Raw genomic sequence first — 14,663 nt, 5'->3', positions numbered from 1 at the left:
CATTTCCTTTTTATTCTCTCTTTCCAGCGTTCGAAAACCGAAAGATAAAAAAAAATCTAAAAATCTAGCGCCGGAACAGAAAAGAAGCGAAAGCACTTTGCACGGTCGGCGGGCGAGCCGCGCCGTTAAAAGTCAGAATCTTGACGTTTGAATTTTTTTCTCTTTCGGCCCCTTCCTTGCGTTCGTGGCCGCGTGCTTGGTTGGGGGAGGTGGACGTCCAATCCGGAGGCGGCATAGAAATATGCAGATGAGATTCATTGACGTGAGTTATTGAGCACGTGAACGGGAGCCGGGGGCGCGCACGCACAGTGTGGAGTGCGTTGCGGGGGGAGAGGAGGAGGAAAGACGCGAGAACGCGCGGGGGAAGCCGGGGCTCCAACTTCTGGTGAGAGAGAAATAACACAAAGGAGTGAGTGAGTGAGGACAGGCGGCGAGCGAGAAGATTATCACAACTATAAAACACCAGTGAAGCGCCGCTGGGGAAAAGTCTATAATGAACCGTTTTGAAAAAAAAAATAAAGATAAAAAAGAATTTTAATTAACTAAATTTAAAACGCACAAGTGCGAAAGAAGAGTGAGGGAAAAAAACAATTTAATAAAAAAAGAAACGCCAACAAAGTAAGTACGGAGAGAAAGTATGTGAGAGTCGGCGTTTGGGTCGAGTTAGAGGAAATTTGACTGTAAATAAACATGAAAGGACTGGGAGGAGGAGGTGGGGGCAGGCGGTCAGCGATTGCTAACTACCACTACTAGAGAGTGCGTTGCCGCTGGCAAAAGCAGCCATTAACATTTCATTAATAGAGCAGCGCTGTCCTCATCACAGCCAGTACTGAGTTTACTGTCTCTCTCGTAATAAATGAGTGTCGGCGCCCTGTCCACTATTATGTGTGTTATGATTGTGGGTTTCGTGTAAGTTTCTCCTCTGTCTCTTGCTGTGTATCTGTGTGTGGTTTGGGTACTTGGTGGTTCCCTGAGGTCATTGGCGTGGACTCGAATGGTTTGAACTATTCTCACACACGCACCGCGGCGGCTGCCGCCGCTCTGAGGGTCAGGGGGAGGGAATGGCCAAGGAGAGGGGTCCAAGGGGCTATGGAGAGATGCGATAAGGAAGGGAAGAGGCTTTAAAAACAATTCTTGCTCCTTTTGAGGGGGGAAACTTCAAGCTCAAACGGCGTGTTTAATGTTCCCGTTACTGTTTCCTTCGCCAGTCGTATTTCGGTAACAACCACCAAAAGGCAGAGATTAAAAACGCGCTTCTCTTTGTGGTCGGTTTCAGTCTTGCTTAGTTGTCGCTCTCTTTTGGTCTAGCCGGCGATTTTAATCTCTCCTTTTGATATAGGGGAAAGCGTGGTCTGAAAGAAGACCTGCTCTTTCGCAACAGAATCGAGTGTGTTGTCGGTGAGCTGGGCTTTTAGTCACTTTGCGTTTCTGTAAAGCCCAAACTAGAGGTGAAACTGTGCAGATCGACTTTTTTCATTCATTCATTTGCACTGTCTTCAAAATAATCCGATTGTTTCTTTAAAAAAAATCTCAAGTGTGCGCGCGTGTGTTTGTGTATATTTCAAAACTGAGTTCAGGAGGGGACTGAAAACACGTGCATTTGTGAAAGTGTAAGGAGAAAAAAAACCAAGGTGAAGGGGGCATTGGGGAATGTTAAGGGGAGGGGAAGATCCCACACAGCAGTCAGTCACTCGCACAACGTTTCACCACCAACCACCATCATCAAGGCTTAATCATCCATGTTTGTCGTTGTCTTCGGCGGCAAGGACACACACATTCACACATTGTAAACCTCTTTGTTCGAGGGGTGGGGGGAACATGCGCACACACTTTTAAAATAAAACAAATTGCAGATTAGCCTTCAGATTTCTGTTATCCACTGTATGTTCTGTGAATTTTCAAACTATTTCCATACGTTTCTCAGTAAACTAACTTTTTTCCCATGAGGAGAACAGGAGCTCTCTATTCGTTTGTTTGGTCAGCGTTTTCTCTCTGGACAGGCTGTACACAAAGAATCGCTCTTAACCTAAGATGGCAGCTTAATTTGGCTCCGGTCATTGACAGTAATTATAAGACTGAAGCTTTCCCGTCCTCTGGTTACGCCAAGTTTTTTCTCTTCTGTTGTCTTAAGGAGTGAATCTGGATTGTTAGTTTTTTGGAGATTAAAATCGCTTTTCTCATAGTGGTGTAATGGTCATTGCAAATTCGATTTAAAAAAAACATAACCGTCTGTTTTGAAAAAGTGCACTGGAAATAAACTGTTAGCATGTTGAATGAGTGAGATTCGGAGAAATCTACCTGCCCTACAACGAGCTACCATGCATGGCTGTAGGGGTGTCGCTTCCAGATATGGAGGTGGAGTACAGTAATGTAATATACGAGATGTATTTATGAAATCGAGGTGCAAATCGACTCATATTCCTAATATTGGGTTAGGTATAGTTAACCAAGTTGAATTTGTTATCTGATGATTAGATAGATGCATGGCCCTGATGGTTGTAAAGAACAGAGTAGTATGAGTAGCCATTTAAGTTTTAAAAGGGTCGACCCTCAATCTTTTGTTGGTGATATGGTGTTTGTATTTTTCTTTATATGCAGTCATATTTTAGGAAAAAAACCTTTTACTGTGCTTTGAAGAACAAGTTGGATTTAAAAAAATCTCTTCTTGATCATCAATCCTGCCAGATGTTCCAAATTTGTAATGTGCAAATAGTATTTAGTGATGCATGTATATTGATACAGATTCACAGTACCAATTACATTAAGTAATCTGTGAATCATTCTCTAAGATTGTCAGATCAATTACAGATATAGAAAATAGCTCTGAGTCTGAGTAGATCATGATGCTTGCTTTGGTGCTTCAGTAGCTTATTTTGTATTCTAAGATGTCAACCTTGAATATTAACTTTTATAAAATAGCTTGTAGAGCTTTAAATTAACACTAGTCCACAAATCAGCACAGGGGTGCTTAGTTACAGGCAAGTGACATTGGGAGTGTGACTGGAGTGAATACATTCTAATAACAGCACATGTTCACCTCCATTCCTACTCTGCTTCCACACAGTGGGAGCTAGCTTCTTGTCCAAGATTTTTATGTGTCCTTCAGCAAAGTGTATGCAAGGTTACATTAAGTGAACTATGTTCTTACTGTAATACAAAAGCAAAATACTGTGGATGCTTGAATCTGAAATAAAAACAGAAAATGCTGGAAATACTCAGCAGGTCAGGCAGCATCTGTGGAGAGAGAAAGAAACAGAGGAAACTGCTGTCCAGTTCTTACAAAGGATCATCAACCTGAAACGTTAACTCTGTTTCTCTTTCCACGGATGTTGCCTGACCTGTTGAGTATTTCCAGCATTTTTTGTTCTTACGTTCTTACTGTGGTGGCAATCTACATTAGATTTGTGATTTCAGTCATCTGCTAGTGTGGTCTTAGTGGTTTGGAAGTCTTCAAAGCCAACAAAAATGTACTTATGAGATGATGAATATAGATACAAAATAGCATGTCCAGTTGCATGCAAATCTTTTTGAAATAAAAAAAACATGAACTTCTGAGATGAACATCTTTAAGAAGCACTGGATGATGTAGGATATGACACCTGTTTTACCTATCCAGACAGTGATCAAAAATGACTATATTTTGTGTTAGGTATCCAGTTTATGTGCTGTAGAACTGCGTACCCCTGCTACAAGAGCTTTTGGATGTACTTTTTGAGTAGGATTTTAGTTTATGCAAACTTATTGGAATCCAATGTGCAGAAGTCAAATTGAGTAACTTTTTGTCCTAATATGAATGTAAAATAGGAGCCTCATGCTATTTCCACTGATGCTGTAAACATTTAAACTGAGGCTGAGAAATGTTAGCGATGCACAAAACTTGGTTCTGAAGATGTATTAAAGATTAATTTTATATAGTTAACGATGGATTATATTTGGGTTCATTTTGATTACTTGGATTATGTGTGACATTTTTGTTAACGTGTTTATGGCATGCAAGGTATCTGCCTTCACTCTGTCACCTCCACAGCATCAGTACTGCCAGAAGAAACATTGAATTTCATGCACGTATGTGTAATTAAGTGAAATTGTACTGATATTTCATACTGGATGGCCCATTACAATCATTCCCCCCTTTGTTTTTACTCTTACCCCCCCCCCAATGGTTAAAAAAAAAATCTCCTTTCTCTGCAGAAGGTGTTGGAACATGGGAACAGGAGTAGACCATTCAGCCCCCTTGAATCTGCTCTACCAATCAATTAGATCATGGCTGATCTGCACCTCAACTCTCCACCTCCATATATGCCTTTACGGGGAAGCTAAATAAATAAGTGAGGAAAAAAGAAATAGAAAAATATGCTGATAGGATTAGATCAAGGTAGGTGGGAGGAAGCTCGTATGGAGCGGAAACATTGACATATATCAGTTGGGCCAAATAGTCTGTATTCTCTGCTACAAATTCTATGTAAAAATGACTATTTACTCAAAACTGGTGTGTATAAATGAATTGATATTCAAATTTAAGGTTTTATTTTCTTGGAAGTAAAAAAATACTAAATATAAAGTAATTTAGTGAAAACTGCACTGATTATCTTGATGGGTGTTTTTCGTTTGTATACTTACTGACAGTTAATCAGTTATACTACTGACTTAAGAGTTCAAGTGCAGAACTCTTAGGGCTCTTAAATTTATTGGAAAAATATTATATTAAGTAATACTTGATAGAGTAGGTTCTCAATTGTCTTTGTGAACAAGAAGTTTTGAGATTTAATGTGAAATACTATTATCTGTTGTACTGTGGATTCTAAAATGGGTAAAGGTAGGAAAAATGGTTGAGGAATTAGTAAATAATTTATTGAAATTATCAGTTTATAAATCAAGAAGAACTAGGTGTCCAGTAACTTTAATTTCTTCCATGAACCTTAAGACTGGCAACTTATTTTTGAACTTTTAAGTAACTGTAAAGGTTATGTGCATCCTTCACGCAAAAAAAGTGAATAAGGTACACCATGATTCTGCTCCCTTCTCTAATTCTACTTTATAATCAAGAATTTAGAGAAGTTTTGAATGAAGTATGGTGTTCGTCACAAGGATTAACTCAGGATACATAGCTTTTAAAAAAAAAAAAATTAAATTGCTTTCTTCTTTGTGGAAATATAATTGTGATCTTCTGGTAGTTAGTAAATGCACGTGATTATCTTTTGAAAGAAAGGATGCTATATAGTCACCTTAGTTAAAATGTATTTAGTATAGAGGATTCTCATCTGAATTTCTCTTAATACTTGTGATATGTGTAGCAATGGTCTTTTCTATTGCACCACAATTAAGCAGAGCGGCATTAAAGTTAATACTGAAACTTTTAATGGAACACCTGAATAATGTTGCAAACCATAGGACTGGGCAGTGTACCTTTATAAATGAAGACCAGTTAGAGCAACAGGATATTCCAAATTTAGAACGTTAAGAAATTGTGTAATATTCAGCACATTTGTCGATGGCTATCAAAGATTTCCCTAAATTTGGTCTTGTAGTTTACATTATCGTGCATGTAGTATTTTAAGAAAATAAAAACTCAAATTAAATTTCAGAAATTGGAGACAATGTAACCAGTACAAAGATGGGTTATCTACTTTTATTGCCAAAAGCTATGGTGCTTTTCCACCTCCCTCCTTGTTTACCTTGACTTCTTTGCTGCCTTTGATACAGTTGACCACCCTATCCTCATCCAATGCCTCTACTCCATTTTTCTGCCCCCACAATGTTACCTCTGATGTTTCCAAGGATCCATCTTTTGCGGGCATGGGGTCAGCTTTTACATGTATGCTGATGACAGTTTAACCTCTCTGCTCCCATTCTTGACTCCTCAACCTCATCATCATAGGCAGTCCCTTACCAAAAAAAAAGCATGAGTTCACAGGTGTTTCGAATGAAGAACCTGAACTACATCCTCATGTGTGGAAGATGCCTGTGCGTGGATTTTTTTAATGTGGTGGCCATTGCACACCAGCCTCCACACGGGCTTGACAGAGCTAGGTCTTGGCCCAGTGGCAAGGATTACCCAAGACAACCGGAGACCTGCTCTGCTGCCCGGACCTAGTGCGTGCACACATCGCAGTATGGGCTGGCCCGTGCTAACTCACTCCTCCCCTGGGTCCTGATCACATCCCTCCACAGTCTCGCCGCTCCTGCTGCATTTGCCCACGTTCCAATCACCGACCTGGACGATGTCACTCTTCACTGCTGTTGCCCTCCTGCATTAGCTCGCGCTGTACCTTGTAGTGGCATGCCTCCACGCTGTCCGCACGCCGCACCTCAACCACCGTTGTGCTGTCTGACTGCTTGGTCGGCATCAAAACATGGATATGGAAATATTTTCTTGATCTCTTTCAGCAATGTCAAGACTGAAGCCATCTAGCTCTACACCCAGCTAAAACGGCGTGCCGTAGCACCCAACAAGCTCCTTTTTGGCCGGTCCCTCTGATTGAACCTGACTGCACAACCTTGGTGTCTTGTTTGAGATGAGCATCAAGCCCCTCCAAGACCATACCTCATCCCCACTGCCGTTAAATTGCTTATGTACACCGTTATCACCTTCTAATTTGATTACTCCAGTGTGCTTTTACCGGTTACTTGAGTTCTGCCCAATGCAAATTGCAACTCGTCCAAAAACTTTGTCTCCTGGATCTCAATCCACATTAAATTCTGGTCCCTATTACTCCTGTGCTGGCCAAATTTTACATGATTCTTATCAGTTGACACATCAATTTTAATATCCTTGTTCTCATTTACTAATTCTACCATAGCCTTACCCCTTCCTACCTGACATCTTTATTCATCCCTGTGTTTCTGTATCCGTCCTGCCAATTCCTTTGTGCACCCCATCTCGTTTTGCTCTACTTTTTGCTGCAGAGCTTTTGACTGCTTCAGCTCTGCACTTTGAAACATTCCCTAAATTCCTCAAACTGGATCTCTCCCATTCCTCAAAAGCATTCTCAAAACCTACCTCCTTTGCTCTTGCTTTTGGTCTTTATCCTTAATCCTTTTCCTTTCATTTCTCGGTTTTGTTTTTTTGTTTGTGAAGCACTTTGGGACACTCTTATTGCATTAAAGGTGCTATATAAGTTTAAGTTATCTTTAGGAATAGTTTAAAAAGGAATTATGTTAAGGATTACTGGAGATAAGTATATGATTCTGTGGATGATAAAACTGTAAAGGAAGTGTGTGATACAATTTTTTTTAAAGCATGCAATTGTACATGTATTGCAACTGTGTTACGATACACTTGCATAATCATACTATTAAGTGTAAATGGTATAGTGTATATATGGTATGTAGTGATAGTCAATTAACTTTAATGTGTTGCTTGGGTGGGAATTGAGATACTACAGAAAATATCTAGACCAATTATATACTTCCTGAGACATTTTATTTTTGTCCTCTCCTAAAGGTGTTGATTCCTTGCAGGGATGTTGCTCCATGGGTGATGGTTGCCTTCTAATACTCTCCTTGTGTGAACCTTGACAGTGGCAGGCTATTTGACTGGGGGAAGGGAGAGAAATGGCATTACAGCGAAGCCCAATCCTGTTCCTGCTTTGAGCAAGAGTTGCTGGATACTGATCCAGAATAAGAATTTTGGCTTTTGTTTTCCCTTCCAAACTGCAGCCTATCTCTAACCTGGCTGAAATCATTTATCTCAACTTACACTGGGCATCTGAACCTGGGCGCTTAGTGCTTTGGCTGTTAAGCCACTTGATTGATTGATTTGATGTTGATGAGTTGTATGATACCTAGCTAAGAAAAATATGACTCTTGTATACCAGTAGTCATGCAGTGCTTACTGGACAACCTCTCCTTCCTACTTCCCCCACCCCCCTCCCCCTTGCTTCAAGATCTCCAGCAAAGCTTAAGTGTTTGAGCTTTTGCTGTGCATTCATGCAAAAGTGAAATGAAATGTTCTGGACACCATTGACAAAACATTAGAACGTTGGATTTTTAGGATTCAAGGAGCAGTAAAATACTAACTTTTTGTTTGTAAGCATGGGAAGACAGGGTGTGATGAAATGTTTTATCTGAAAAGCTTTAAAGGGAATTTTGTGCTTGACTGTTAATAGAACTGTAGGGCAGAAGCACCACTTGTAGAAGAATATGTTTCGCAAGAAGGAGTTATGTTAAATGACAACTTTGCCTATCTTGTAAGTGCTTCTGCCTCATCCACCAGACAGGCTAGTTGCTGATTGTGACCAGCACCATGTTTACATTCAGGTATTTGACATCACTCTCAATGCTAATCTGCAGCAAACCATGAATTGAATGGCAACAACATTAATTTAGAGAAAGAGTGCTGTTTAACATTGGCACTATTTCGAGGAAGATTAACCCCTTTTTCTGGAGTAGAGGAATCCTTTTGGTGAAATTTCATTTTTTTTTAAGGTTAAAACTTTGAAATTTGCATCTGAGTGTGCATATTGGGTTTACTACCCTGAAGGTGGCAGTATAAATGGATACATTGTGCAGATTTTCACAATGCATATGTGTGCGTTTTCTGGAATAAAAGGCTCTACAACTCGTGCAATATTCTTAGCTAGCTCGCTCTTCCCGGTCTTTCCTTTAAAAAGATTCTCTTATCTATATGTTCTTTTTTTCACTTCTGGTTTCCCTTCACTTTCTCCATTCCTCATTCCTCTCCTAAAGATTTTGAGTTGTGCTGGGGCATGATTCTGAGCCCGGATGGCTCCATCATGTCTTGGTCAAGTGGCTGTTTTCCATGTGTGAACCTGGACAGTAAGTGGTGGGTTGGTAGCTACGCTAATGACTTGGAATGGTAACATTGGCCAGTTTTCTGTAGCTAAGGCCAATTGTTCTGCTACTGTAGTCTTTGAATTGAACTTGGTAAGTATGGTTAAGTACAACAACATGCATTGTATTTGCTTTCAGCCATCTGGGAAGTTGCAATGCTAAATTTAAATTATAAAAATGAGAGGGTATTTTATGGGTAACTACAATTATGGTATAACTAAGTTATCGGAATTTCTTCTTGAGGCTATTGCACTCCTTGTTTTGATCTATTTTTAGTATTTCAACTGAAGAATTCTAAATTTTTGTAACAAAAGCAATTGAAACATGTTTGTGATGCTATTGCAGTGGAAGTTATTTTCATTGGTATTTCTCTCAGGTGTTACAACCTGTACTTTATTTGCTTACTCTTGTGTTCTAATGGGAATGTGGAAGATTGTACGAGCTCAGTTAAGAATTAGAATTTAGCATGTGGTCAAATAGTACCAATAATCATGGGGTCAAGACTGATTCAATCAATTGAAAATCTGACTGTTCCAAATTCCTTTCAGATTATTTCAGACCATCAAAGCCGTGCATGCATGTTGGAGAGCTGCAGGTTTCATACAACTTGTATTAAGTACATAACACTGCTCCACTGTCCGGTACTTAGTACACACTTATTTTTATAATGTCTGAACAGTAAAATGAGTTTTAAAAGTTTTTAATTCTAATTACGAGATGATCTTTTATGGCTAGCTGTACGATTATGGTAATGATGTAATGTAAGTTACAATCAAAATTTCTTGACTGTTGGATTCCATTGAGTAACCATTGATTGCTGTGTCCAGATAATTAGCTATCAGACTCACTAAAATTATGTTGAAATCTAAGGCTTCTGAGTAAATTTTTTTAATGAGTGCATAATAACTATTGGCATGGGGCAAGACTGGGGAGGTGATGGGCCTTCCCTGTTTAACCCTTAGTCGCCAAGTCAAGGAAGACAGTCAAGCCTGGAGAAAGAGCAGAGGCGAGCCACAAGACTAATCTTTGACATCAGGATTGATGAACAATGAGGAAATGCTAGAAAATTTTGGCTCTTCATTCTTCAAAGGAGGCAGCTGAAAGGATATGCAAGATAGTAAACCATACAAAAATAAATAAATCGAATACAACTTCAAGGTAAACCATGACTGGGACAAAGGAGCACTGGTACAGACTGGTGTATCGAAGTTCTTCATGCAACAAGCAATCGACGTTTGGATGGGCTTTTCAGTAGGAAAGTGAAGACAAAAAGTTTAGAATTTAAGTGATCATTGAATTCTGTAACGGGGAAGAACAGTGGGCATCTCTAGATGGATGAAGTAAAGTGGACTGAATGTCCTCATTCTTCAGTTTTTAAAAAAACTTTTTTTTTTTAAACATTTCCCTTGTTTTTAACTCGAAGCAGCAAACTTTGTCTTGTTAAAAGGTGCTTATAATCTCGAGCAATCAGTAGCACCGAGGATCTAGTGAGAAGGAGGAACTGAAGGATATCCTTATTAGGCGGGAAATTATGTTAGGGAAATTGATGGGATTGAAGGCTGATAAATCCCCGGGGAACATAGAAACATAGAAAATAGGTGCAGGAGTAGGCTGTTCGGCCCTTCGAGCCTGCACCACCATTCAATAAGATCATGGCTGATCATTCCTTCAGTACTCCCTTCCTGCTTTATCTCAATACCCCTTGATCCCTTTAGCCGTAAGGGCCATCTAACTCCCTCTTGAATATATCCAATGAACTGGCATCAACAACTCTCTGCGGCAGGGAATTCCACAGGTTAACAACTCTCTGAGTGAAGAAGTTTCTCCTCATCGCAGTCCTAAATGGCCTGCCCCTTATCCTAAGACTGTGTCCCCTGGTTCTGGACTTCCCCAACATCAGGGACATTCTTCCCGCATCTAACCTGTCCAGTCCCGTCAGAATCTTATACGTTTCTATGAGATCCCCTCTCATCCTTCTAAACTCCAGTGTATAAAGGCCCCGTTGATCCAGTCTCCCCTCATATGTCAGTCCAGCCATCCCTGGAATCAGTCTGGTGAACCTTCGCTGCACTCCCTCAATAGCAAGAATGTCCTTCCTCAGATTAGGAGACCAAAACTGAACACACTATTCCAGGTGGGACCTCACCAAGGCCATGTACAACTGCAGTAAGACTTTCCTGCTCCTATACTCAAATCCCCTTGTTATGAAAGCCAACATATCATTTGCCTTCTTCACTGCCTGCTGTACCTGCATGCCAACTTTCAATGACTGATGAACCATGACATACAGGTCTCGCTGCACCTCCCCTTTTCCTAATCTGCCGTCATTCAGATAATCTGCTTTCGTGTTTTTGCACCCAAAGTGGATAACCTCACATTTATCCACATTATACTGCATCTGCTATGTATTTGCCCATTCGCCTAACCTGTCCAAGTCACCCTGCAGCTTCTTAGCGTCCTCCTCACAGTTCACACCACCACCCAGTTTAGTGTCATCTGCAAACTTGGAGATATTACACTCAATTCCATCATCTAAATAATTAATATATATTGTAAAGAGCTGGGGTCCCAGCACCGAGCCCTGCGGCACTCCACTAGTCACTGCCTGCCATTCTGAAAAGGACCTGTTTATCCCGACTCTCTGCTTCCTGTCTGCCAGCCAGTTCTCTAATCACGTCAGTACATTACCCCCAATACCATGTGCTTTGATTTTGCACACCAGTCTCTTGTGTGGGACCTTGTCGAAAGCCTTCTGAAAGTCCAAATATACCACATCAACTGGTTCTCCCTTGTCCACTCTACTGGAAGCATCCTCAAAAAATTCCAGAAGGTTTGTCAAGCATGATTTCCCTTTCACAAATCCATGCTGACTTGGACCTATCATGTCACCATTTTCCAAATGCACTGCTATGACATCCTTAATAATTGATTCCATCATTTTACCCACTACTGAGGTCAGGCTGACCGGTCTATAATTCCCTGTTTTCTCTCCCTCCTTTTTTAAAAAGTGGGGTTACATTGGCTACCCTCCACTCGATAGGAACTGATCCAGAGTCAATGGAATGTTGTAAAATGACTGTCAATGCATCCACTATTTCCAAGGCCACCTCCTTAAGTACTCTGGGATGCAGTCCATCAGGCCCTGGGGATTTATCGGCCTTCAATCCCATCAATTTCCCCAACACAATTTCCTGACTAATAAAGATTTCCCTCAGTTCCTCCTCCTTACTAGACCCTCTGACCCCTTTTATATCCGGAAGGTTGTTGGTGTCCTCCTTAGTGAATACCGAACCAAAGTACTTGTTCAATTGGTCTGCCATTTCTTTGTTCCCCGTTATGACTTCCCCTGATTCTGACTGCAAGGGACCTATGTTTGTCTTTACTAACCTTTTTCTCTTTACATACCTATAGAAACTTTTGCAATCCGCCTTAATGTTCCCTGCAAGCTTCTTCTCGTACTCCATTTTCCCTGCCCTAATCAAACCCTTTGTCCTCCTCTGCTGAGTTCTAAATTTCTCCCAGTCCCCGGGTTCACTGCTATTTCTGGCCAATTTGTATGCCACTTCCTTGGCTTTAATACTATCCCTGATTTCCCTTGATAGCCACGGTTGAGCCACCTTCCCTTTTTTATTTTTATGCTAGACAGGGATGTACAATTGTTGTAGTTCATCCATGCGGTCTCTAAATGTCTGCCATTGCCCATCCACAGTCAACCCCTTAAGTATCATTCGCCAATCTATCCTAGTCAATTCACGCCTCACACCTTCAAAGTTACCCTTCTTTAAGTTCTGGATCATGGTCTCTGAATTAACTGTTTCATTCTCCATCCCAATGCAGAATTCCACCATATTATGGTCACTCTTCCCCAAGGGGCCTCGCACAATGAGATTGCTAATTAATCCGCTCTCATTACACAACACCCAGTCTAAGATGGCCTCCCCCCTAGTTGGTTCCTCGACATATTGGTCTAGAAAACCATCCCTTATGCACTCCAGGAAATCCTCCTCCACCGTATTGCTTCCAGTTTGGCTCGCCCAATCTATGTGCATATTAAAGTCACCCATTATAATTGCTGCACCTTTATTGCATGCACCCCTAATTTCCTGTTTGATACCCTCCCCAACATCACTACTACTGTTTGGAGGTCTGTACACAACTCCCACTAACGTTTTTTGCCCTTTGGTGTTCTGCAGCTCTACCCATATAGATTCCACATCATCCAAGCTAATGTCCTTCCTAACTATTGCCTTAATCTCCTCTTTAACCAGCAATGCTACCCCACCTCCTTTTCCTTTTATTCTATCCTTCCTGAATGTTGAATACCCCTGGATGTTGAGTTCCCAGCCCTGATCATCCTGGAGCCACGTCTCCATAATCCCAGTCACATCATATTTGTTAACATCTATTTGCACAGTTAATTCATCCACCTTATTGTGGATACTCCTTGCATTAAGACACAAAGCCTTCAGGCTTGTTTTTTTAACACCCTTTGTCCTTTTAGAATTTTGCTGTACAGTGGCCCTTTTTGTTCTTTGCCTTGGGTTTCTCTGCCCTCCACTTTTCCTCATCTCCTTTCTGGCTAATTTGTGTGCCTCTTCCTTGGATTTAACATTATTCTTAATTTCCCTTGTTAGCCACGGTTGAGCCTCCTTCCCCATTTTATTTTTACTCCAGACAGGGATGTACAATTGTTGAAGTTCATCCATGTGATCTTTAAAGGTTTGCCATTGCCTATCCACCGTCAACCCTTTGTCAATCTAGCCAATTCGTGCCTCATCCCGTTAAAGTTACCATTCCTTACGTTCAGGACCCTAGTTTCTGAATTAACTTTGTCACTCTCCATCTTAATAAAGAATTCTACTAAATTATGGTCACTCTTCGCCAAGGGGCCTTGCACAACAAGATTGCTAATTAGTCCCTTCTCATTACACATCACCCAGTCTCGGATGGCCAGCTCTCTGTTTGGTTCCTCGACATATTGGTCCAGAAAACCATCCCTAATACTCTCCAGGAAATCCTCCTCCACCGCATTGCTACCAGTTAGGTTAACCCAATCAATATGTAGATTAAAGTTGCACATGATTACTGCTGTACCTCTATTGCACACATTCTTTTTTTCTTCTTTGTTGCTGTCCCCAACCTCCTACTACTATTTGGTGGTCTGTACACAACTCCCACTCGCGTTTTCTGCCCTTTGGTATTCCGTAGCTCCACCCATACAGCTTCCACATCATCCAAGCTAATGTCTTTCCTTACTATTGCATTAATTTCCTCTTTAACCAGCAACGCCACCCCGCCTCCTTTTTCTTTCTGTCTATCCTTCCTAAATGTTGAATACCCCTGGATGTTGAGTTCCCAGCCTTGGTCACCCTGGAGCCATGTCTCCGTGATGCCAATCACATCGTATCCGTTAACTGCAATCTGCGCAGTTAATTTCTCCACCTTATTCCGAATACTTCTCGCATTGAGGCACAGAGCCTTCAGGCTTGATTTTTTTTTAACATACTTTGACCCTTTAGAATTTTGCCGTAAAGTGGCCATTTTTGTTTTTTGCCTTTGATTTCTCTGCCCTCCACTTTTACTTTTCTCCTTTCTATCTTTTGCTTCTATCTCCATTTTGTTTCCCTCTATCTCCCTGCATAGGTTCCGATCCCCCTGCCATATTAGTTTAACTCCTCCCAAACAGCACCAGCAAACACTTCCCCTAGGACATTGGTTCCGTTCCTGGCCAGGTGCAGACCGTCTGGTTTGTACTGGCCCCACCTCCCCCAGAACAGGTTCCAATGCCCCAGGAATTTGAATCCCTCCCTGCTGTACCACTGCTCAAGCCACGTATTCATCTGAGCTATCCTGTGATTCCTACTCTGACA

General features: G+C 41.2%; 1 protein-coding gene across 2 annotated transcripts in view; it reads left to right on the top strand.

Annotated features, from left to right (window-relative positions):
* The first annotated feature begins 345 nt into the window (after positions 1 to 345).
* chd7 (chromodomain helicase DNA binding protein 7) overlaps positions 346 to 14,663 on the top strand; it is a 346,350-nt gene continuing 332,032 nt past the window's right edge. For both annotated transcript variants that reach the window (XM_070891933.1, XM_070891925.1), the window contains exon 1: positions 346 to 618. The gene's annotated coding sequence lies outside the window, so the exon portion shown is untranslated. The remainder of the gene's footprint in view (positions 619 to 14,663) is intronic.

This window comes from Pristiophorus japonicus, chromosome 1 (genome assembly GCF_044704955.1).
Source record: "Pristiophorus japonicus isolate sPriJap1 chromosome 1, sPriJap1.hap1, whole genome shotgun sequence".
Classification (NCBI taxonomy): Eukaryota; Metazoa; Chordata; class Chondrichthyes; family Pristiophoridae; genus Pristiophorus; species Pristiophorus japonicus.
The sequence above is the reverse complement of the archived record's forward strand: the minus strand, read 5'-3'. Positions and strand labels throughout refer to the sequence as shown.